Source organism: Hylaeus anthracinus, unplaced genomic scaffold, assembly GCF_026225885.1.
Source record: "Hylaeus anthracinus isolate JK02 unplaced genomic scaffold, UHH_iyHylAnth1.0_haploid 0, whole genome shotgun sequence".
NCBI classification, from domain to species: Eukaryota; Metazoa; Arthropoda; class Insecta; order Hymenoptera; family Colletidae; genus Hylaeus; species Hylaeus anthracinus.
In genome coordinates, this window is record NW_026533254.1 from 18,532,855 (window position 1) to 18,558,269 (window position 25,415).

Sequence of the window (25,415 nt, forward strand, 5' to 3'; positions counted from 1 at the left end):
AGCCGAGTCAGAATACGTGGATCCGTGAGCGAGGAATTTTAATTCCGGCCGATAATACGCGACGGCAATGACGACGCCGACGTCGACGGCGCGGCGGCTCGCGAATTAAAATTCCATTGAAACTCACGGTTCGATTGAAATTTTTCCCAAACTCCCATACACGGTAGGCGGATAATATCCCTGCGAATGAGTGATACGGAGGTCGTTACGAATACCTTCCGATTCTGGAAACAGCGTGTACGCGTATTCGTTGATTGGTTGGTAGCGCTCGTGGAGAGGACCGCGAACCAAGCGCAGCTGCCCTCCCCTTATCTCGACGAGACGCGCGAACAGGTTGTCGCAGCTGCGATTCGAACATAGACACAGAAACGATTACACGCGTCATTTGGTCATTGTCTTTTGTAACAATGGTCGACTGCGTTTGTTAGTTGTCACTCCTAAGTGAGCGCGTCGGCGTCGGCATCGGCGTCGCGTCGTGTTGCGTCGCGCAGTGCCGATATAATAGGTTGCACGTGCCGCGGCCGTCCGCTAGAAGGATCTTTCTTCCTCGCTGTAAGGAGTCTCGCGGTCTGTGATTAAGTTTAATCTCGCCTACATTTGCGAGCGATAATTGCGAAATAATTACGAAAATGGTCGACGGTGCGGCGCGGCGCGGCGCAGCGTACCGTTGTTAGTAAAATTAAAGAAGGAACATTATTACGGAATTTCTAACGGTGATTACGGTAATATTCGGCTACAACTTTCTTTCTCTTTTGTTTCTTCGATTCCATCGACGAATGTTCGTTCAATGTCGTGCCGGCGAATGTATGTATTCGCATCCACGATACGAGGATAGTTGAACAATTATCGGTAATTGTCGCAAACAAAGAACATAGTTCCCAATGCTGTGTCTTATCTTTCTCGACCGACTTTCTCGCTCTTTTCGCACTTTCACTGCCGCGCGGTTTAGAGTTATCATTTTTCGACAATCTCATCGACGTATCCAATATTTGGAGACGAGATGAGACGAGTAGCACAGTTACTGTAGAATTGAACGCGCGTAGAATCGTAGGATTTCGTGGCATCGCTTCGGTTGCTCTCGATTCTTTCATGGCTGGACTGGTATACGGAACGGTTGTGTTTCAACAGAAATCAAGAGGTTTCTGTTCAACCTAGTAACCGCTTTCTGTGCTTCCTCGGCCGGCCGACGTCAAGGGGTAGGAAGAACGGCTAGTAATTATATACTGTCCGTACTCACGCACGGATCTTGCTCGCGATCTTTTTCTCTCGTTTGCATTCTACGTTCAACGATCGTGATACATGGCATGGATACGTTATAGTTGTCGGTGATATTTAAGGGGCAACTCAAATTTTCGTGATAATACATCGCGGCAACCGATTTCCCGTCTGCGCGACAATGATTTGACACAGACTTGCCCTGTGTTTGCGGCGAAAAGTCCGACAGGTAGTCTTACCAACGAGTTCTCTACCGGGCTTACCACTACGAACCCGCACCTTTCTATTCGCTGTTCTCGCTCCTTCTCCTTCTTCTTTGGCTTGCTACGCTCCAGATAGCGCAAAGTAGATCCGAGGACACGGTAGGCAAGAGTAAGAGAAACAACTTAAACAACAACAACAACAAATACATTTCGGGAAAATTCGGGGAACCTTAGGGGACTAATCGTACCGGAAGCGGAGAAAGGACAATGTTTCCTGCTTTACAGGTTAACCGATCCTTTCTTTGTTAGATAACAGCACCGGTGTTTACGCGCGTAAGGTGCAATCGTTGGCGTCGTCAACACCGACACTCTAACGATATCACGATCTCCGTGATATCGACTAGCGTCGTGTGACGTGACACATAACGCGAAAGTGATTGGTAGCACGGGGTCGCTGGCCAGTCAACGAATACTTTCTCTTGCGTAAACGTCGGCATCGTCGACGCGTGGGATCCTAGTATTGGTTGACGATGGCGAGCGTTAAAGATAAGAAGATGAATTTTCATATTCGGTGTTTTATCATTTTTCCGATAAACATAGGCTAGCGATACGATTGGATAGACTGTAAGATTGTAAACAGTAGAAAAAGTATGAGCGCGGTATGGGTGTAGGTGGTGCAAGATTTGTATTTTGAAGATGGCGATTTGATCGGTGATAACTATTCGGGAGTCGTTAACGGTCGTTCAACGGGTTGCTTTATCTTCGTTCATATGACTCAGGCGTGTCAGTTTTGTTGCATAAAAGACACTTAAGTATGCATAGAATCAGCCGCATGGAACGATAACATGGTGTAGCCGCGAAATAATGGGAAAGATTATTTATGGATTGCGATATCTCTATATATCTCCAGGTGAATTACGAGGATCTCGGAAAGGTTCCCGTGGACGCGCCTTTCTGACACAGATTTCGCCTAGAAAATCCATGAATCTTAATTGTTCATAAATTGCGAGAGATGCCGAGACCACGAAATCCGGTTCATTACGTTCGAACGTTTCGTCCCAACGAGAAATCTTTCCGCTGGAATTCTGTTCGCGTTGCGAACCTGTTTACGCCAACGACCAATACTCCATTAGGCCATTGGCCATTGGTCGAGTCGGCCGTGGCGTAGCGCGATTAAAAATTTGCCAGGGTTTCGGAATAGGCTTTAAACGCAATTTTCCCTAGCCAGTTGCCATCGTTGCCAAATATTCCAAGATTCAAGAGGTCGAGATGAACGCGCACGATTAACGTTAGTTGTAACGGGTTGCGATCGATCGTGGGATCGTTTTCCCGCAGGTTACACCGCAGGAGTTTGTTGCGAGATCTACCAGAAGAGAGGCACAAAAGATTCTGATACGAACTCGAAGATGCACCGAGTTGCGTCCTCGTCCCCAACGCGTGTAATTTAGGTGAAGCAGAGTGGAAAATGTTGAGCGAATCGCGTTTCGTTGCGTTGTATTGCAAAAACGTTTCGTTGTTACGCAAAGGAGTTGCTTCTGTTGCGTACAACTGCAACGATTACGCGAGAACGATGTTCCATGGAACAAGACATTTGCTAGCTTCAAATTTCTCGAAACGGGTTCGTACTTGGTAGCCGGAAGCGAACGATCGATTTCAGACCGATCGAGGAGCATTTCAGCGCAGTCGAAAGTAATATTTAATCCACTGATCTTTATTAATTGGTTTGCCGCAGAGTTCGGAAAACTTTGGCTGGAAACTCTTTGCAGTTTTCTTTCGCGACTCGTCTTTCTTATCCTTCGGTGGAAGCGAGGATGATTACAGGAGAATGAGTTTCACGGGCAGGCTTTCGGCGTGAAGTTTCCTTGCCGGCATCGAAAGAACGACAACGGTTGCACAAATTTTTCAATTACCGCCAACTTTGACAAAGTTCATCGACCGGATCGAGCAGCTTGGGTTTTTTCGAGCAGCGATAGCGTGGAAAAGATGCTCGTAACTCGTAATGCATTCGAATGGTATCGTCACGAGGTTCGCGCGAGAAACAAGCATCCGCTGCGCCACGCCGCGCCGCGACGCTACGGGACGCGTGGAAGATACTGCTATTTAGTGGACGCTGATATTTAATACTTTCACTCGAACTCCTTGACCCGCGCACAGCTGCACGCGACTCGCCTTAACGACGAGTCGGCCTTAACGAATGCAGTTGCTGCTATTCCATGCACGACTTGCGTGTGTACAGGAAACGTGGTTACCAATTAATACCGATCGACTTCCAAGTTTCCCGGCAACGGATGCTGACGGGGACTGACATTAACTTTTTACCAGGCTTTCTCGAATTAGGGGAAATTTTACTCGGTTAACCAACGATCCGGTCACGAAGCGGATCGATCTTTTTTTCTAGGTGAACGATTGCATGCGTCGCGTCGCGTCGATTGGCCGATTATGCAATTGTGTCATAGGCGAGTATTATCGGGACGTTTTACCGCGCTTCGAACCGAGGTAGCCAACTCCTAACACGAAAGTCGTCTACGCATCGACGAAATACTTGCAATCGAAGACCATCGCGATCGCGGTCCAGATATTCCGAAGCGATGTCATTCTTACCGGTTAAACCGAACGGTTCCACCGTGCAATTTCACGACGTTAATGGTGAAATTACAATCGGTCGATACAATTTACCGTTGCTCTCTTTATTTTTACTGGAACGGATTCATGGTCGTCTTTGGCTCGTTTCTACTTGTGTTTTTCCTCGTTTCCTTGTCATTATCTTCGCGTCTTGCTTTAGTTAACTAATAAAAACTTTGAAGCTCGAATAGGATAGATATTATCGAGAGCGTATTTTTTGTTACTCTTGTACGACATAACGTAAAACGTTTTCCGGTTGTTCGAGCGAGAGCTGCACGGTCGCGCGTTTCTTCTACCAACCGCTATTCGGATCAACGAGACACGGAAATTTCACCGGTTATAGCGAATTACCGATGCTTCGAAGAGACCGAATAACAGGAAATTAGAGTTAACGCGATCCACGTTACGCGATCCTTTCTTTACGAATCATACGTCGACAGGAAACATTCCTTTCGATTGCCTTTCGGAAAGAAGACACGGAACCTATAGTTGCTAACTTCGAACGAGCGGAACCTGTAAATCCAAAGTCGTAAAGTCAGAAGAACATTACGTAAGATGCGGTCAATTCGGAGTTCAACAAGAAACACAATCGATTAATACACGGTTCTCGATACGCTCGTAACCGAAGGAACGCTTTCTAGGCGCCACTGCGCGGCGCCAAGTATCCTTGGGCCCTTCGATCGTGGATCCTTCGTCACGGCGCGGCGTTTGCGTTCGAGAGACCCGCTTACCTTCGAGTCAGCTCCGTTGCGCGTACGTACTTATCAACTACGTCCACTAGTATCGCGAGAACTGGAAAAGACCGAGAGAAATGAATTTTCGCAGTCTGTTTCGTACGTGGTCTACTAAGTACAAGGAATCCTCTCGATACGAGCAAAATCGCGTGCTACCGACATCGCCTCTGTACTCGCGAGAATGGAACAGAATGAAAGTTGACGCGACGAAGCACAGGACTTCTTGTTAGAATTTCTTATCGAGTCAACGTCCGAGTAAATTTGATTTGAATTACGTGTAAGAATAGATCTATCATCGAAGCGAGGTTTGATCGGAAGAGACTTGCTTCCGCGGCTTGAAACGAAACGAAAGGAAAGAGTCGCGACAATCGCGTTTAGAGGCGAGTATCTTTCACGATTGTGTTTCGTAGACGGTAAAAGAGGGTTTGACGGCAATCCGAGTAATTACGCCGACCTAGTTAACGGCGAATCTCCTGACCCAGTTCTCGTAAAACGCGGATTACAAAACTGGCGAACCGTGGGCGTGTCGCGCTTCCTGCGGCCACCCAATTTCGCAAAGGTTCATCGTTGCACGAAGAACGAGCATCACCGCAAACAACGAAATTTCGACCGGTTTGCGTCGAAAAAAAGCATCGGAGACTATAAATGAATGGAAATGTTTGATGTAGGTTGCTTTGGTCGCGGAAATTGCAGATTTTTTCGCGAAACTTACGCCAACACGGCGAAAAGAAACAGGAGACACGAGGACACGCCATGCCATACCGAGTCAGAATAGATGTCGTGACGTTGTCTATAACAACGGACCCGTTTACGTGCCGATAAAACGCCACTGTGTCCATGTCCATATTACCATGCAATTTTATACCGTGTAAACTACCGTGTATAGACGATACTCCACCCTCCGTGGACCAATTTAAGTAATACGTTAAATTAATCGAACGTGTTTCAGCAATCCGGCGACGTATACCCTTTGGATGATAAGGCGATAGACTTTGGATGACATTCGGTAAAACGGAAGGAGGTTGCTCGTGTGCTTTCGTACGATTCCGTACGATAGAGCGATACTTGGAGTTTACGGTTAGATGACTCGTAACTGCGTTGCGAAAGCGGAAAAAAAAGGTAGATCGAAAGTTTCGAGATTCACGGGACTCGTTAGGTTCCGTCGCGTTGAGGTCGGCGGCGGCGTCGAAGGTGTCGTTTCGGTTGGCGCGAAGCCGAATAGAAGCGCGGACGCGTGCTGGATTTTTCGATCGTCGTCGAGAGCGAAAGTTGCGCATATGCGCACGATTAAAGTCGAAACTGCTGGAAAGGAAAAAGTCGCAGTCGACCATCACCTTTCTCTCGACGAAGCGTGCCGCGTTCAAGGACTCGATCTTTGGTCGATAACGGCGTTGTTCCTGCCGCGTTTTAACGAATTAACGCGGCTAACAGCGAGACGAGATTTCTCGCCAGCCAATGTCATATGCACACCGTGGGATAGGTATCGGTATCGGCATCGGTATCGGTATCGGTATCGGCATCGGCATCGGCATCGGCATCGGCATCGGCGTCTGGGAGATTCCATTCTCATTGTCAGACGTTCTGGCATCTCCGCGAGAAGAGAGTAACGCCGCGTTGCACGCCCGCGCCGTGCTGGAATCGAGTGTCGTAACATTCCAGGCATATACGAGACTTTACATCGAATCGCACCGCCGATAGATTGCGGCATTCTATCGCGATTCCTAGCATGATTATTATTTAACATGTTATTCGGAAAATAATTAACGTTACAGATCCGATACCGATATAGGACCGCACAATTCATTTCGTTAAACTCGCAATCTGTTGAATCGTGGTTCTATCGTCGAATGCATAATTCAAAAGTTACTGGCGGTCCAGGCATTGCATTCGATTCAAATTTTCTATCCGTCTATTAATTGACCGTTCAAAGTATTTCCAGTCGCCGAAACTTTGCCGTGTAATTGGAATTAACCGTAGAAACGAAGCTCGCGGTTCGCGGATCGTCGAGTATCAACGCGCGAACTTCTCCTCCATTCGCGCCATTTCACAATCGATTCTTCAATTACGGGATCGTTTCCCGCGACTTTTCCGTCCTCGCTGTCGTAAAAATCGCGCATGTGGAACGAGGCGATTTAATGGGAAGACGAGACGAGAAGACTAACGGCCTTGACAGATCCGAGTGTGTTTCCTCTCACTCGACGCGATGCGTCGCGAATCGAGAATCGAGAATCGAGAGTCGAGAGTCGAGAGTCGAGGAAGCGTACGAACGATTCGTTTGGTCTGTCGTCGGCGGCGATTCCTTTCTCTCGGTTTGCGGAAACGATCGAGACGATCTTGGTTGCCCATGACACGTTTCGTTCAACTTGGATTCCAACGTTTTCAAAGACGTTGAATAAACACACTGCAACGAGATATGTTAGCTCGATCATTGGAAACTATAATTATGTAAGCTAAACGAGCATCGAAAGAGTTGCAAGTGAAAATAACAAAAGTTCTAAAAATATATACATATACGAATTATGCGTTATTTCGTGCACGCTTTAAACCACGCTTATATACCAGCTGCTAGTTTTATTTTGCGCGCGTTTACGTCGCTCCGCTCGGCGACCTTGTAAAGTAAATGTTCGTTTACGTTACGCTGTGTTTCATTAAGTAATTTTCTGGCGACGCGCCGCGAGGACACAACTTCGGATGTAAACTTTGTTGAACCCTGTTGTTGTTGTTTTCGTAGTTGTTGCCGTTGATCGTAAGGCAGCAATTTTGTGAAACAATCTTCGAATAGCTTGCGACGTGACGTACCGTCTTTCTCAACTACGCAATCAGATCTTTTGTTGCGCGTAGATTAATTTGTCTCTATGAAAATATCGAAATGAAATTATAACGATACTCAATTTCTCCTCTGTTCTTTGATTAATAACCGAGTCAAACTAGCCATCTATTCGCGTATAAATTAATATCAAATAGAAAATATGATTACAAAATATCTGTTGTAATTTCGTAGAGTATCGATACGAGTGCAAACGATAAATTGAAAACGCGACGTCGGTGTCGGCGTCGAAAAGAAATGCCGCGCATACGACTAGCTGCAGATCTCTCACTTATCAACTCCATTCTCTTCAGTTATCCATTCTTCTGACCGAGGTCGCCGTGACCACATTACCACTGAATCATTCCTTTTACCAAATCTTGGTCAATTTTTATTTCGGGCGCTGTCGTTTCTATAAGAATTTTTACGATAATTGCTTTTCCGAACCTCTCGAAGCTTGCTAATCGAAAAGTAGCAGAATGGATTGTTGAATGTTTGACGAGGGACTAGACGAAAAAAAAGTCGAAGATCGAGTGCTTAATTGCAACGTAGTCTGTCAGCGTGTGCGTTCTGTGCATCCGATTTAAAGGGGTTGCTTCGAAACGTACAACTCGCCCTCGAGGTAATTTCTGACCGACACCCTTGCAACGAGCCCGCTTACGTCGCAATTAAAACGCATTCCTCTAACAATGGGATTTCACGGTGAACCAACGCCAACGCAACGGCTTCAACTGTTTTAAAAGTTGAGCGAATCTCTACGATCGCGAAAATCCTTTCCAGCGGTCCGTCACAGCTTAGAAACGCGGCTGCGATTGCATCGAAGCAATTAAAGTTTAATTAATCTTGTCGCGCACACGACCACTCCCTGCGTTAACCGTTAACGTCCTTTTTCGAGAACGCGAGACGGTAAAATCTAATATTCGCGATCGACGTCTTTCGGCATAGTCGAACGCGTCTTTTATTAAATGGTCATGCGACCAAGAATGCGGTTATTGCTTTCGTACGAAGCAATTTTTCATCGAGGGAGTGTATTAGGTCAACTTCGGAGCGCAACCGCATTTTTGACGATACTTTGAACTTTCATGGAGCACCTATGCTTTTTCACCTCTTCCGGAGAGATCTCTGCCCGTAGCTCTGTTGTCTCATTAAATCGATACATCGATTAATGCATTTTTATCGATAGCTTATCGATCATCCGAATGCTTTCTTGTTTTGTTAATCAAATTCGCTTTCAGATATTTTCGTGGTGTTTTCAATTTCTTTCTGCACTCCTTACGACTTACGACTTACGACTTACGACGCTACAATCGCGTAAGATAATCAAGCGTGCTCGTTAGTCGAATGCGAGACAACGTTGCAAGCATATCGTTAATGAATTAAATGCGAGCGGAAGCCATATAATTTTCCAGTTGACGAGCACCTTGGTGCACGCCTGACGTTGCAATCTACACGCGTAAAGCAGACGAATTGGACCCGGAGTTGAATTTCGTTCCTTACACTTGATAGTCAAAGGGTGTTTACAATTTGCTTACGTCCGTTTGCACACCGTCGATCCTCGTAAGAACCTCGGCACGGATCGACGTGTGTCCACATTCGCTACTCTGGCCAGTAGGTGTGAAATTTCTTGAGTACCAATCGCATCGCATCGTATCGCATCTGGTCTCGTCTCGTCTTGTCTCGTCACGTCTCGGTTCGTCAAAAGTTCTACTTTTTTTTTAACGAACCAATTTCAATATTTCGAGCACGAAACAAATATCGGAAAGAGAGTAAATTGAAGCTTGTCGTAGCAACGCTCGACGTAAAAAAAGAAGCGTTCAAAAATAACTTTACACAAAATTGCTGAAAGACAACAACGCGTTTCGACGCTTTTCGACATGCTTATCACGGTCCACATAATTCTAAAACTTATAGTGGAACATTATACCGCTAACATGGATTTGCACTTCGCCATTCTGAGGACGTGATTCCAGTAGTAGCTCCTAGAACCAAAGTCTGGCGGGCATCCGAGGAACACCAAGAATTCATACGAACATATAAATGTGACGTAGACATAGACGCTCAACGTTACCTTCGCTCGTAAAACGATGAATTTATCAGAATTACCGTGAGGAAATGAAAAGTCAGAGACGGATCGAGTTCCAAAGGCATTAAGAAAAGGGTACACCTTCTTTTCAATCTTCTGTACCATAACGGCTGAATTGTTCAATTACGATATTTTTACTTGTATCGAGAAAACATGTGTTTCTTTCGTCGGTTCACGCATAGCCGTGATCCGATTTTCCGCGATTTCTTTCCGAGTCGTGCTCTGCTATTGGTTCCTTTTCTCTCCCTTGCAAAAACTAGACACTGGAAAGGGTGAATGAAAATCGCCTCCGGGAAAGAAAGGTTATCAATTCCTTCCTTTGCGCGGTATCCCGTAATTATCGATTCGATTAGAAATTCTATATTTGGTGTGACGGGATGTCTCGCGTACAGCGTGCAACTCCTGGCAGAATGTAGGGAAATTACGTAATTTCCGGCTTCCCTTTCGGTCCGAAGTCTCGTTCGGACCTCGTTTCACGGTTTTGCGTAAGAATTTCTGCCGTTCGTAAAATGCGTTTGACAGATTTGTCCGTCCGGATACTCGAAGCTGTTACCGACACGTTCAGTCCTACCGCGGTCACTTTTTTACCAAAAAACTGTTGCCTCGAACATTTTATTCGAAGGTAATTCGACCGATTGCGATTGTTGCGATTCGCAGCTTTCGTTGCTCCTTGCTTTTGCTCGCAGAAAATGTTTATCGTACAAGCCGAGTTTCAAGTCTTTGGACTTTACGAAGCTCGAGCTTTACGAAACAAGTTTGAATTTATGTCTTTGCCCGATAAGTAATCCACTTAAAGCTGTGCGATTTTCAAAGTATCGCGTCTTGCACTCCTTTGAATGCCATCGATTTATCGTCGGATCACTCGTGATTCATTCAACAATGCGAGATAAAGCTGAGCTACGTAGGTGTACGTCACGCCATTAGCTGTATCCATGCCAAGCAACGATTCTAGACACTCGTAAAATTTTCACGATAACGTCACGACGTTATACCTTGAAATGGTCAATGTACGAGCTGGTACGCAGCTGTTAAAGGGAAACGATCGTTTGTTGTTTTTAAATATCGTTACTCGTCGAAATATTTACGGGTTCCTTTTGTTCGGCGCTGTTCATATTCGCGTACAGTACATAGTACACGCGTCGACTAAATTTTAAAGAGAAAGTTAATAATGCATATATCGCGCCAACTTTGGAACACGGTTTCGTATCACCGTCGCGTTGGTTTTCTATTCAGAATAAAGTTGACCCAGATTTACATTTTTCCACAAAGCACTCTCAGTTAAAAACGTTTGCATGTACACGACAGCTCGTGGAAAAGTTGCGTTTACTTAATGGATCTCGAGGCGATATACGTATACGAGAACGTCTTTTATTGTCGCAAAACGCACGGGGAACTCGGATCGAGGTAGTCGCGAACCATGCGAAGCATGTTTCATATCAGGTATCGCGCCAGATGAGCGAAACAATGACGACCAACTCAACTCTTTTATCGATTCATAAAATACACAAGTATATATAGCCGCGTATTCGAATGAGTTATAACGGAGACGACGAGCACTGTATTTACGTCCAACATTTTATGAGAGACGCTTTAGGGGTAAAGCGTTTACGATGGCGGCGAAATTTCTCATCTTATCCAAGGCAGAACGGGATGTAACGTACCGCCGAAATTCTCATCATCTTTCGACGACCCATATTCCCTTTTTTGCAAGTTCGTACGAGCAAAGTTCCGTCGGTGCATCTAATAGGGAGCTCCGTCGATAGTTTCGAGGTTAGCGCACCTGCACGATGCTAGATGATTATCTAGGAGGAACCGGAAGGTTGTGAGGCTAAAAAGACGATGATAACGGCTAAAGTGCGTGGTAAAATTAAAATCGATGCTTCGTATTTTGCGTACGAACTTTCAAATTATTTAGAAATAAGTATCGATGAGTAAACGTTAGTATTTGCAAGCTTGCTTTCAAACGTAAGATAATTTGTCGCAGCAAATGATTTGAAAAGAAAGTTTCCGCAAGAACGATAGACAAATCGCCTATAACTCGGTAACAAGGTCGGATCGGATTCCTTAAATTACCTTTACGCGTCGATGCAGCTTTGGCGTTGGGTCAACTAACGAACAAACATTTTTTTATAGTCGCAAAAGTATAGAGACTAGATAGTTGAAGTGTAACTATACAAAGCACAGAAATAGGTGAATATAGAGGGCTATTTGTGTATGAAGCAAGAGAGAAAAAGAAAGAGTCATGGAAACAGTTGGACGCAAGGGTGAGTGGGAGAGGGGGAGAAAAAGATATAGGAACATAGACAACATAGAGATAGGAACGTGTGGGATGCATACGCCCCGCCCTCTTCCCAACTCGACTCGTCGCTCACCCTCTCCCTTTTCCTCTCAAAGGACGAAGGGTAGGGTTCCGTTGGCCGTGCACCCTCTTCGACCCTCTGTCGGTGCGCCACCCTTCTCCCCGATCTCCGCGTGCGCTCGCTGGTGAGGTTGCCCCATACCATTTTCAATGGATCGATGGTGATTCGATAACCCTCCGTCGAGTGGCGCCACTGTCGTCGGCGCGACACAGCCGCTCAGTTGGAACTTGGGTTCACTCAGTCCACGACCGTTTGCCACGAGACTTCGATCTCATCGGTCTCTCCCTGTCTTTCGCTATCTCTCTACCCTTCTTTTCCCGTTTGGAGGACGGAAAGCAGCTACCACCTCCTCCACCACCACCACCACCGACGCCGCCGCCGCCGCTGCCGCCGCCGCCGCCGCCGCCGCCACCGTCGTCGCCGCCACCGACGACCGGGGAGACGCACGTAGTCGAAACGTGAGACTCGTACGGACATCGTCGTCGTTCTCGCCGGTAGTCCTCGTCGTAGACTGTTTTTCGAGCCAGGCCTTCTTCGGTTGTACTTTGTACTCTTCGAACGTATCAGGAGTCACCTGAAATTCGAGGTAAGCGAGCGTAATAATTGGAATTATTCGATATTACTTATAAAATGCGTTTCAAAACACTGACTCTCAAACTCATCCTAGAACGTTTAGTGTATATATACATATCTATATAGATACATATGTATATGTCTGTATACATATCTATCTCGTGCGTTGTATTCTCCCACAACAACAGAGCAAAGTAAAGCACGAAAGTTACATTTTCTTCACATATGTTGGTCGATTATCTTGCTACGCGTTTATTAAATACGACTCGGTGAGCAAAGAAACACGCGAGCTTGCTTGTAATATTTCGAACGCGTTGAAATCGCGAGAGAGCGACACGCGCCTACGTTCATGGGGTGCACCGCGCGTACTCTATCGTTCTTCGTCGATCCCGTCGCGGCAGCGTATTTTCCTACTCTCTCTTTTTCGTGGCTGCACGTCGCGAGCGGTACGTATGCCGCGGCTCGATAAAACGCAAGGGTTAGGCCGCTGCAGGTCTCCCTCATCGATCTCGAACGCGGCTTGCTTTTCCTGTCCGCCAATTTCTGTACGGTCTCGAGACTTTAGCGGCCGAGCTTTCGATGCCTGTCGTCAAAGTCTCCTCGTACCGAACCATTTCTCCGCGAACACTATGTATATCCGCTACTCCATTCTTCCGATTAACCTTCGCAACCATGTATCTTCCTTATCTTTGTCTATTCGTTAGATTCTAATAACCCAACTTGACGGATACGCAACTAAGTTTAAACTTGTGTTAGCGGTCACGATATTTTTCATGGGAAATTTTACAATTTTTCTACCGACTTGGTTGTTTTAACATAACGAATCTTCGAATGTTGTTAAATTCATCGTTTATCGTAAACAACTCCGACTTTTAGCATGTAACGTACAAGAATCGAAAATGGAAACCATATTATGTAACGATATTTGATCTTCGAAGAAACATCATATTTCATCCAACAAATTGACGAAAACTTTTCTTTAAGTAACTTATGGAACGTAACTATTTGTAGGTGTACAATTTTCTTTTCTCGAATAGAATGTTATTGAAATTATATTTATATTACTATTCGTCATCGTTCTCGGTAAAATTGGTTCCATTCCGAGGGAAATATACATACATTGGGAGTTTTTAAATTGAGTGGCAGGTAAAAGGGAACCGTATCTACGTTGTACGCGCTTTGATGGGACATCGAAGGTGTATCGAGGTTGGTGACGCGGCATCGTTCGTTTTTCCGAGCACGACCGTTTTCGAGGGTAATCCATTTACATCGATGCCTAGTTTAAAATTTGCCCCATGATTATTATTTACGGTTTCTTTGGTAACGCGGAATGATTTTGTTTACCGATGTAGGTGTTCGACGAGACATGCGTGTCAGTGAATGCGCGAATGGATACCGAGGGCGAGGGTTCGCTTTGTAGGTTAGGAAGGTCGAAGAAAGACGGACGAAAGTCAGCCAACTTGCCATCCTTTTTTCTCCTCCATTCTGACAAACTTGTCTGTCTTTATGATAATCCATCATTTTCTCACTCCATCGCGCGCAAAAATAAACTACAACATCATTTAATTAATTATTCAAAAACTCATCCCTTATCTACGTTCTCGTAGTATATTAAGCAGACGTCCGTTGATCGCGTATCGCCACGAATTTTCCTTGAAAATGTACCCTAACGCGACGGTGTCGCGTAAAGAACGTGCCGGTACGATACTCGAACCTTGAAATTTTGCGCGGGAATAATTCGTAAATCGAGTTGCTCGACACTCGGCTGCTTCGAGTCGGTTACGATAAGTATTTCGACCGCAAACAAATCGTTGGAACGAAACTAACTCTGATTCTCAAATTTTACGTGGTCTCGTGGTTGTAGGTGCAACCCCGACATCGTTGATTCTGCTTTTTGGTTGCATATAATGCACCGAAATAACGTGTCCCAACCTTCGAGTTTGGTTTAAGGCTTCATCGATCGGTTCGTCTTTCTTTGACGCGTCGCGTCGTTGACACGACCATTTGCCAATTCTGTGTCTGCTTATCCAGCCCCTTGTTGCTCTTGGACCGTTCAGCTTGATAAACGTGCATTGCACGGTTCCGTAATTAATGGCAGAGGTGATTCGTCGCTGTCCGATTATGCGAATAGGCTTAACCTTGCTACGATGAATCACGAACGTCTGTCGCGCGGTGTGCTCGTTACCCTCTCGCGATCGTTAATTGTATTTTGTGTCATCGATAGCTTGCTTGCCGTTCGGCACGACCACGGAAACGTGAATCACGGCAAGTTGTCGTGACTCTTATCTCTCTGGACGAAATATTCGAAATATGAATGAAAAAATGTTTCCAAATTGGTTTAGTCGTAAAAACTCGTTTGTATCGTTTTGTAGCTACGTTGATTTTCAAGCGAAGAAACAGAATTTGGGAACACACCGCTCTATAAGATTCTCTCTGCTCGCGTTCGATGTCCTCGTTTCGCATTCCTGTGGCACGTAGTATCGAAATTGAGACGTCTTTCCCGGGGAAAAGCTCGCCATTCTGTCCAACCGTATTACCATTTTTCGGCAATAGAAACGAATCGATATCACGTCGGTTGCTCTACGCCGGCCGCGCTGTAACTCAGGCTCGAATCGAACCCGTTCATTTCTACGTATAAATCGTGTGTAAACGGAGTTTCTTCCTCTATCCTTCGTATCGTTGAAAGATTATCCTAGCGACGGTAATTTACGGTTGCATCGCGGAGATGCTGATTTTAGATATCTCTGGCTGTTTTCGGGGAGTGCTTCGGAAGTCGCAGAAACGTCTGGGCTAAATCCTAACTGTGATCGGAAATAGATGTCGCGGTTGGCTGGTTCGATAAGCTTCTATGTTCGTCGCTTATTCATCGTTCGTAGTAGGAAAGTGAGATTAACGTCGAGCATGGAGTAGTTACAGTTACAGTTACAGTCCGCGGAGTCAAAAATGATTGGCGTCGTTGAGTTCGAGGACGTCCGTACAGATCCGTAACGATTCCTTTAACGTGGTATACGATGACCCAGTTGACGCCAAGTGGAGTGCCTTTAAAACTCGGCCGAATATTGCTCGAAATAGAAGACCTCGATGGGGAATCAGTGTCATACTTACTATAACGGGCAGTTAAATCGAATTGGTTTATCTACGGGACGATCCTTTAAGCGGCGACCTTTTAACCCGGTCAGCGAAGGTTGTACGTTGAAAGGTATCGCTGAGCGAGTATTTTTTATTCGGACAAACATCGTCTACCGCGGATTGCTTAATCCGAAAACGAGCAATCCCACCGTTTGTCGAGAAATCGTATCGTAATGGTAGAAAATCGAGTTCAAGTAGTAGAACTCGAACTATTAACCGCCTCTCGAACCCCGAATACTTTGATAACGTTAACGGAGGAAAATGGTTAAACGGTACAAATGCTTTCTCTTCTGGTAAAGAGAAATTGTCCTAATCACGCTACGGGGAACACGGAGGGGGTAGCGACGGCGCGTGACAAAATAAATTACGGGCCATCAATTCGAAGCGGAATTATACCGTTTATCCAGGGAAACGACTTGCCAAAAGTGAGACCTCGAACTTTAAGAACGGCAGTTTTCCAGTAGAAGGAGCATTGGCCTCGTTACCGTCCCGCAATTTCAGCAGTGATATTTTTACCTTAAAAGGAAAGAGAGGAAAGGGTGAGAAGGGAAAGGGAGGAGTGAAGAGGAGAAGAGAGGAGAGGAGAGGAGAGGATAGGTTGCTTTCGGGTTCGCAGAGGGTGAGGCACGATCCTGTGACTGAAAGAATGTGCTCTCCTTTGAGGGACACTGCGCGAAGGAGGCTTAAGGAGAAGTCGGACAATTCTCTTCTTAACGAATTCAGAAGCGCGCATACCTAATGACGAAACGCTTTCGCGGAAACTAATTTCGAGCAGTCGGAACTTACGGGTCCGTGAGTTGGCGAGTAATTTTCGAAAGACTTCGTATAGGACGTTCCAGGATGCGCTACGTATACTATAGCTTAGCCGGCGTGGGGTTTAGGCGAAGCATGGGTAGGTCGTGAAACATCGGGCTGGACGGTAGACGAAAGAGAGAGCGTGCTAGCCAGAGGAATAGACGAAAACTGGAAACGTATTATATGTTAGAGAGTACTCGTAACTTGGCTCGGTATCGATCGGTCGCAGTAACGGTGCAACGGCGAACGACGATTCGCTTTGGTCGCTCTCTCGTTCTTTCATTAGTTTTCCTATTTTATCTATTCCCCGATTTCCACGTATTTTCCTGCACCCGGTCGGCCCTTTGATCGCGCGTTCAGAAAAATTCGAATTAAAACGCTGCGAGGTCGGAGCTCGGCACGGTTAATTAAGCTGCTTCGATTACGATCGAGTGTGCCCTCGGGGTTGATTGTTATTCCGAGTCCTGTTTTTCTATTAATCGGTTTTTTCAGCCGGAAACACAAATTAATCGGAACGTTGTTCAATTACCGATCTCTCGAGCGAATAATCTTAGCTCTGTAAAGATTTGAAAACACAGAGATACGTGTTTGCTTCTACGCTTTCGACGACTGGACCGCTCGTCACTCGACCCTCTTTCTGCTCTTTGCTTTATCGAGACTTTGTTACTGTCGCGATCAGGACCTCGATAAAGACATTCGGTCAAAATAATGGTAGAAAAGGAGGTTGATCGTTTAACCGAATTCTCGTTAACTCGTCCATTGTGACCAAGTGCAGCGATGCTGTGAAATGTCGGGGGACGACCGGCAAGTTTCAGAATCCGAACGACTTTTTAGGAGATCCATAGGACGGAAACGGAAAAAGTAGAGAAGAAAAGAAACGAGTTGTACGGCAGCCGAAGACAGGCGACGACCAACCCGAAGCCAAGCAATTGCGAGAGAAAAGTTTCGTGTTCCGTGATTCTATGCCCGATGAGAATTAGTCTTACACCACTCCTGACTCGTCCTTGTTGCGAGTTCCTTAGAGTTCTCATCTTGACGTCTCTTATTGTTTTCACGACTTTTCGTTCCTAAGTTCGCGTATACGTACTTAATCGGTTATTCTCGTTTATGGAATAAACGAGCAAGTAAAAAAGTAACCGATACATTTTTATCGAACATTTCTACAGTCGATGCGAATCGATTCGATTCTGATCGATTTTGAAACGCGAAACACGCCACGTGCTCCTTTCGTGTTCGTTTCGCGTTCTTGTTTTCGTCGAGTCCCTCGCGTATCGTGCACCCCTCTGTCGTTCTTTCTCTTTAACTCGCCTTTCTATCCACGTTCGCATTTAAAATGGCAACGAGGGCGAGTAAAAGGCGTTCGAGCGTCCTAATTTCCTTTCTCTCTTTTCGTTGATAGTTTTGTACTCGACACTGGCGAACATGTCCGGTTACGTGTCTCGTCGCTTCGGATAATTTCGTCGCGACGCCGGCCGTCGCTTCGACGCGTTTGCACACGCGACGAGTCGTTTTCGTGCCAAGCCCCTTGATTATCGACCACTGGCCACAGCTTATCGCCGATTATCAGTTTGGAATATAGCCACGTTTATCCATCGTCGATCGCTGTACAGGTATCTCGGCTATCGATTCGCGTACGTCGTACTTTGCTCGATTACGCTTATACGTATTCCGATAGGGCGATCGGTTCTCTTTGAAAGATTAAATTTATCGTTGGTAAGGTCGCAACGCTAAGATCGCTTCAAAGATCCACCTACTCGCTGGGATTTCACGGAACGGGAAAATAGAAAAACAGAGAGACGTATAAGAAAGGAAAGAACGCCTGTCTTCGAGAACGACATTGAATTTCGTCGATTGCAATTTCTATGTTCTGGCAGTTTACCTGCTATGTACGATATTTGGATGGGTATCAGGATTGGAAATAAAAAAGAAAACATAGATAGGGTCGCTTGAAAGAGGTACTTACTCGACGATCGATCCATCCATATTTACTTGTTTGCTTTTAATGTTACAAAGGAGCAAAGGTCGTACGCTGTCCATGAGCCTATTAATCTTTCGAAATTGGGTCATCGTTGTTATTCGATATTAAACGATGCGCGGCTAATCTTTTTACTCGGTAAACGAAAGATGTTATTTCAATGACAGATTCGGGAAAAGTTGTAAGAAAAGTTCGGGCAGAATTTCGTGATGTATCTTTGAGTATTTTCATAGGTCTCTATGTGAAAAGTTGGTGGTAGCCGATACAGTTTTCGAAATAACGCGAATGAAAAGCTGCAAATGCTTTGGTAATGTTCTCGCGGTGTCTTGCACACCACCGAGATACCGCTGCGAGTCCATCGGTGGCGGGCGCAAGGACGCCATTTGTCAAGTAAAGCCGTGACCTTTCGCGGTCGCGTTCTCCCACCACCCTGTTTTGCTTTCTCGTTCGATCGCTTTTGCCAGTCGATTTGTTCCAACGGCGTTGCATTTAGCCAAGTTTTCGGATCGATCGAATCTCGTGGAACGATGACATTCGTTAATCTAATTTCAAATAGAAAGCGAAACGAAACCACAGCTGATTGCGAGGTTCCTCCAAAACGACGGGAAAATGAATCCAATCCAACGTGACTTAGGTCAACTTGTGACTTTTCGTCTGATTTCGAGCAGCCGATATGGTACATGGATACGATACAGGGATGTCGTCTAAGCGAAGAGACATACTTTTCACTCGTATAATCAGTCAAACTGACGTGTATAACTCCGGTGATCTATATTATCCTTAGCGGTTGACTCCGATCTGGGTCGATCGGTACGATAATAAAATACAGGGAACAACGTTACGTTCGGATGGCCGTAGCTTCGGTTAATCGATGCACGGATAATTGAGGTTTCGCTGTTACTCGTAACGGCAGCTGTGGATGTAATAGTTTTATTGGAAGCGTCGCGTCCTCGGAATGTTGTTTAGCGAGCATATTTCGGAAACAACGCGTTGGGTGCATGAATTCTGATTTACTCTCGTCTGCCCGCACCGTTTCAATAACGGAAATAGCCAGCAAAATATTTCGGTTGACCTAGATTGCGGTGATGTTGGTGGCACGTTATTAACAGCGCGCGCTCGTTATAATTGATAACCTTCGAAAGCCGAGGTAAATTATTTTTCTTGAATCTTTTACCGACCTGAAAAACGAGGTAGCTTGCAAATCACTGAAATACCAAAAGTCGAGAAAAATCCTTCGTAAATGTTAAATACACAACATTTTACCAATTACCAACGAATCTAATAATTATATAGTTTCGGTAATATGGCTAGGAAAGCTGCTAGCTGGCTTGAAACAAGTTATCGGCAACGTAACGCTACATTTTTGACACCTGACCTACATTATTAAAGCAAGGATTAGCATCGTCCGCGATTCAAAATCCTATTACACGGTAATTTACGTTTTATCCGGGAGGAGAAGGATGGAAGAAAAAAAAAATTTAATGCCATGCGCGGCAGCAATTTGACTTCGTAATTCCTGCGGCCGGAAGCTGCAACACCCACCGGTAGACGATCGCACATTTCGGTAATAAGTCGACGAGAGGGTGATTCTTTTTCTTTTTTCTTTTTCTTTTTTCTTTTTCTTTTTCTTTTTCTTTTTCTTTTTCTTTTTCTTTTTCTTTTTCTTCTTCTTTTTCCCTGAAAACCCCCTCCGCGCATGCTGATTTTCCTGTGAAACAGAGAACTGCAATTTTACACTAGCGCTTCACCGTCATGGTAACGTAATTAAATTACTCGTCCTTTCTATATCCATTATGGCGACATAATGAGAGTAACAAAATTATACTACATTACGAACTTTAATATAATATATTGCACACGAGCCATTTAATGCATTAACGTATTGATACGTTGCGTTTCATTCAATTATGTGGCTATTATTCCCCGATATTCTAACGGGTCCCGCATTGTCAAAATAGGAAGTCGTGGATAAATTCGTCTAGATTGGAGATGCCTTTGAATATAACGTTGCAAAGTGGTAAGAGGCTGATAAGCCTTCTGGTTAGATTCCGCGGATGTCTATATCGTCGATTGGATATATTTTAAATTCGAGTCTAAGAAAGAGAAAGGAACCTTATTTGAATAAAAGTTTGTATTAATTTTGGAAACGCATGCTAAGCGAGAATATTCGTTTGCCGTTTTCTTCCTCACCCTAGCTATTCCTGACCGATATATTACACGGACGCTGAGCCATTTTAAAAGTTTCCTTGCCGCGACACGAATAAATCATGGTCTCGTAACTCGTACGAGTAACGGTGCGTGATGTACGGGTAGTAGATCCGTCCGAGACATCTTTGTGGTTGCAAATGGCGATATTTTTCACGGTTTTTTTCCGCTCTCTCTCTGCTCGTTGCCGTCGCGTCGTTGATACTAGATCCGACCATACGTATTCAAGTTGAACGTCATTTTTCTTAAGCCGTAGTATACCAGCTACGTTCAGTTTCAGCGGGTGACGTTTATTCCGCGATAAATTATCATGTCGTGGCAGTCAGCAGCGTACGTTGAGCAGGTGACAAAGTCTCGCAGCAGGCTTTCGAACTTTTCGACACGGCTTCCATTCAATTCCGATTTTCTCGCAACGATCGTCCATCGTGTAACATGTTTTTCGTTGCATGCCGGTAAAGCGATCGTTCCTTCGTATCGATTGTACGTCAACTTAACGTAAACACGAAAACCAAGTTATGTTTCGTTGTAGGAAATATTGGTGGGCGTCGTCTGTGCAGATGCGACGGTAGCATATGCAGCCGGCTGAGTTTCGGAGTAGAGACTCGTTCTCGGGACTGCAAATTACCAGTTGGATTAATCTGCCAAGTGCCTAGCTGCACACACTTGAGATGCATATTGTCGGTGCATATAGATAGCTAGGAATATGTAGGACGGATTGTCTTCTCGCACAATGCATCTGCGCGACGCGCCGCGTCGCGCTGTCTGATTAAATCCTTGCCCATTTTCCTCGGTGGGACGCTACGCGAGGGTATCTACCAGACCGCTGTTTCGTTGCGATCGTACTATACTCGTATATAGCGGAGGGAGACTCGCAAAAATTGGAAGCTACGCAAATCAAATGAAATCTACTCGATAAATCGCGAATGACGAACTTGGTAGTTTGGATCTTTGTAATTTTCGCTATTCGTGTATATGGGTAGGTAAGTTGAGTTTCAGCGATGCTTCTTCCATGTATCTTGTAGGAAAATTTACGTTCGCAAATCACGCGCTACCGTAAGGACGCGAGAACGGCCGCAAGAAATACGGACGACCAGCTTCTCCTCCCTGACGGGATTAAATTGTACCGTTAGCAGAGGATACAGAGACATTACAGTATTTCACGAGTATAGGTTACCGAGTAAATCTAGACGTCAAGATTCGTTGGTAGTAAAGCACTGGCTGCGGTGCCTTATTCCGCTGTGTCTGACTCGGCACAAAATGCACCCTACCGTGGACCCCTGAGCTAGGTTGTCGTTGCATAATGTACCCAAACTTGTGGCCAGCCTTTGCGAAGCTTTCGGGCGTAAAACTTGCCGCCCTCTCAAACACTCATTCTCTCTCTTTCAGATCGTTATCGTTGATCCTTGTTTGTTTCTCTGCCCTCTACGTATCGTCCCTTTCCAACCCTTTACGAGAGACTGTCTTTATCTAGCCCGTTGCGATGTCTCTTGTCCTTTCTCTTTTGGACTGGCGCGCGCATACCCACGTTTTCCGGATGCTCTGCCTCCGTCTTTGCCAGTCGCCCTTTTCACCTTTGTCTCTCAGGGGTACCTTGGCCGGCCGTAACGTGTCGGCTCCTCGTATCAAAATATGGCATCGAACGACGCGATATCTTCTCTCCGTTTTCCCTGTCCTAGGACGACAGCTCTATCTACGAGCCAACGATGCTCGTAGTAGTACAAAGTATGTATGCACAGTTTCGATGGAGATGCAAGATTCGGGATTGAATTTTACGGTTTGACGACGCCCTGGTTTCTTGCTCGGTCGGAGGCATCTCGCCTAGGTAGCGAGTCTCGTTTAGTTTGGTGCGTTACGTTGCTCGTAAACCCGCAACATTTTGGGTTTTCTTTATATCCAATTTATTCGTCCTTCTTTTAAAATACAAATCGTTGATAGCGAAAGCATCGTTGTTTTCTCTGTCGGATTTCACGTTTTTAAACAAGAGCTGCCATCATTTTCCGTTATTATAGAAAGAAAGATGAGAAACCGAGGCAATTATTTTGCGTCATGTGGCCGCGCGGCCAGAGACCCGGTTTCTTTCTCTTATCCTTCGATTAAGAAGCTCCCTCGGGGAGTTTGAACGAAAGCGGACCGAGAGTCTATATTGTTCTTATTTCCAACTAATAAACTCCGTTCCTGATGAGCTCATCAACCATCGAATATTATTACCGGACGAATCTTATTTTTTGCCAGTATCATCCATGAAACTTGCCTCGATCTTTATAGATTATCGTGGAGTAAACACCGTTTTCCCGTCTCTCTCGTTCGCGTTCGCGTTAAAGATTTATCGGTGATTCGCGCGGTAACCGTTTTGATTTTCTTTCGACCGATTGGGTAAAATTATTCGAGTACGGCAGAGACACCGGAGGGCGAACGTGTCGAAAAACGGATCACGTATCGTCGTAATCGATCACGCACGATCGAACCAAGTTCGCATAAAATCAAAGCTCCGAAGGAGACGACGCCAAGGCCCCGAATTTCGTTACACAATTTATGGAACGGAAAGATGTTACCGAGAGAATCAAGAGTAATGGAAATTTGCTCGATTCGCGCGTATCGAGTTGTTCGCAGTTGGATTTTTGCTTGGACCAATCTTGGATTAAATTACTCGCGCGCTGTAAATAATACGAACAGATCGAGAAAATTACAATGGGAAACAGTACGATAAACAGACCGTACTCGTACTTCTGGTATTCGTTGCGCATCTTTTTTTTATTTAGGTATTTTATTAGGTTGGCTGGCGTAGCAGGTTAGCCAAATATATCCAAATTGAAACGAGCGGGACGCCAGTATTCGAGGTACGCCGATTTGCCGTTTGCTGGAGCGTATTCTCCGTCGGGATTTCATCTCGTCCCCCTGTATACATGCCGATTCCTAACCCTTCTTCTCCTCGACGGAATTGTTAAATCTCTGGAAATTCGTCTCGAGGGAAGAATGTTGTTTCGCGGCATAGGAACTTAACGATCGGGAGAAACGAATATCGCGTTCGGACTTTGCGTGCTCGTCGCTATACCGTATTTATCGAGTGTCTGCTTTTCAACGATTACGAAATCCGTTTGAAGCGAGTATTTTCTAAACCCTCTTTAAATATTATAACCCTCCTAATATCCCGGCTAATCTCGAGATTAGAGACGACGAATAACGATTTCGTTGTATTCGCTGTTACGGTTAATCGGAATATCAGCGATTTCTCATTTCCCTCTCCGAACCAAGGTATAAATTTTCTATTAAAGCGTGAAATGCACGAGCAAGTAAGTCGTGTTCGCGTATGCTATCTTCCATCTTATTAGCTCGCCAGCGATAAACGAGTACCCTTTGGATGACGCTATACTATTTTAATGAAATCTCGCGGCATTAATTAAGATTCTATTCCGGGTAGAATCTGCCCAGCGAAGGATCGCGTAACTATTAGCAAATGCATTTAGTGTCTATTAGCGGCGCGTTTCCGCGTCACACTATGGAAGGCTAATAATCTTCGTCGATGTTCACGCAAAAAGGGAACGATGGCTCGCGACGAAAGGCGTGAAGCGTCGTAAAAGCATGGAAAATTGCGTTACCAATTCACAGAGAGAGTTTTAATGGACATTTTGATGTTCAATTACCGCGACCATTTCGCTTGTAAATTAATTTCTCACGAGTCCCGTCGCCCCCGTCGCGTCGACTCGATTCTCGTAGGCGGATATAGAGACACCTTTTGATTTCCATTCGCTTCGGACAGATGGACCATTAAATCATTTAAAAACGGACACTGCGAGACGGTACTTGGAAATACGTTAGATTTTAAACGATGATTCTTGTTTGAAATTGCTTTGAATGTAGCGCGCAGCGGCTCGCTGCGATTCGATTGTAGTGCAATTTTTCAGAAGCCGCAAGTCTTTACGGAATATCATATGATACTATACGTATGTGTTTCTCTAAAAGAAATGCCAGCATTCGTTGAACCTTGCTTCGGTTCTCAAGCACGAATTAGAAATCGCGACGTTTGGTTGTTTCCGCGAGAAGAATTGAGGATTGAGGAGGAAATCGAGGTCAGGTCAAAGCTATAAGTAGAGGAAAAGAGAGCAGTTTGAAAACCGATCGGATCTTCCCTGGTGGCAACTTCGACACGGCAAATAGAAGGTCGGAAAATTGTGTAGGGCAGAAATTCCGGTAAGTGAAAAATTGATCGGAGGTTTGGGCGGTGTCGGTGGTCTTCCCTCGAGACCATTCGCCTTTTCCCTGCTTTTTTCGTTCTCTATTCTGCTTCGTTTTCTTGTTCGTGAACGTTCCGCGAGTCTTGGAGATCCGGCCGATGCGAGGCTACGCGACGCGTCTGTGAAACGTAAAACAAAGAAAAAAGAAACGAAACGACCGCGACCGAGACAGTCTCTTTCTGTCCGCGTAATCGTCGTCCCATACTACTCGCATCGTTTACGTCGATGAACGCCGCCACCGCGACCGCGGCTGCAGCGATCGAGAGTGTCCTATCGACGCGACGCTCTCTTTTTCACTTGGGAGTAGTTGTAGCTACTCGATCCGTATACTTACATTTTCCTTGTTTTTTACGATTTTGGTACGCATACAAACGCATCGTTCTCTTTCGTTCTGCCGTTGGCACCGAGGGTTTTGGACGAATGCGTAAACGCATCGTTTCGACTCGAGCCGTAATTTTCTTTACGTACGCATTCTTCGTGTCT

General features: G+C 45.3%; 2 protein-coding genes across 2 annotated transcripts in view; both read left to right on the plus strand.

Moving 5' to 3' along the window:
• LOC128896399 (crossover junction endonuclease EME1) overlaps window positions 1–25,415 on the plus strand; it is a 106,002-nt gene that overhangs the window by 62,082 nt on the left and 18,505 nt on the right. The window lies entirely within an intron of this gene.
• LOC128896413 (complexin) overlaps window positions 12,263–25,415 on the plus strand; it is a 126,490-nt gene continuing 113,337 nt past the window's right edge. The window contains exon 1 of the mRNA XM_054159801.1: window positions 12,263–12,609. The gene's annotated coding sequence lies outside the window, so the exon portion shown is untranslated. The remainder of the gene's footprint in view (window positions 12,610–25,415) is intronic.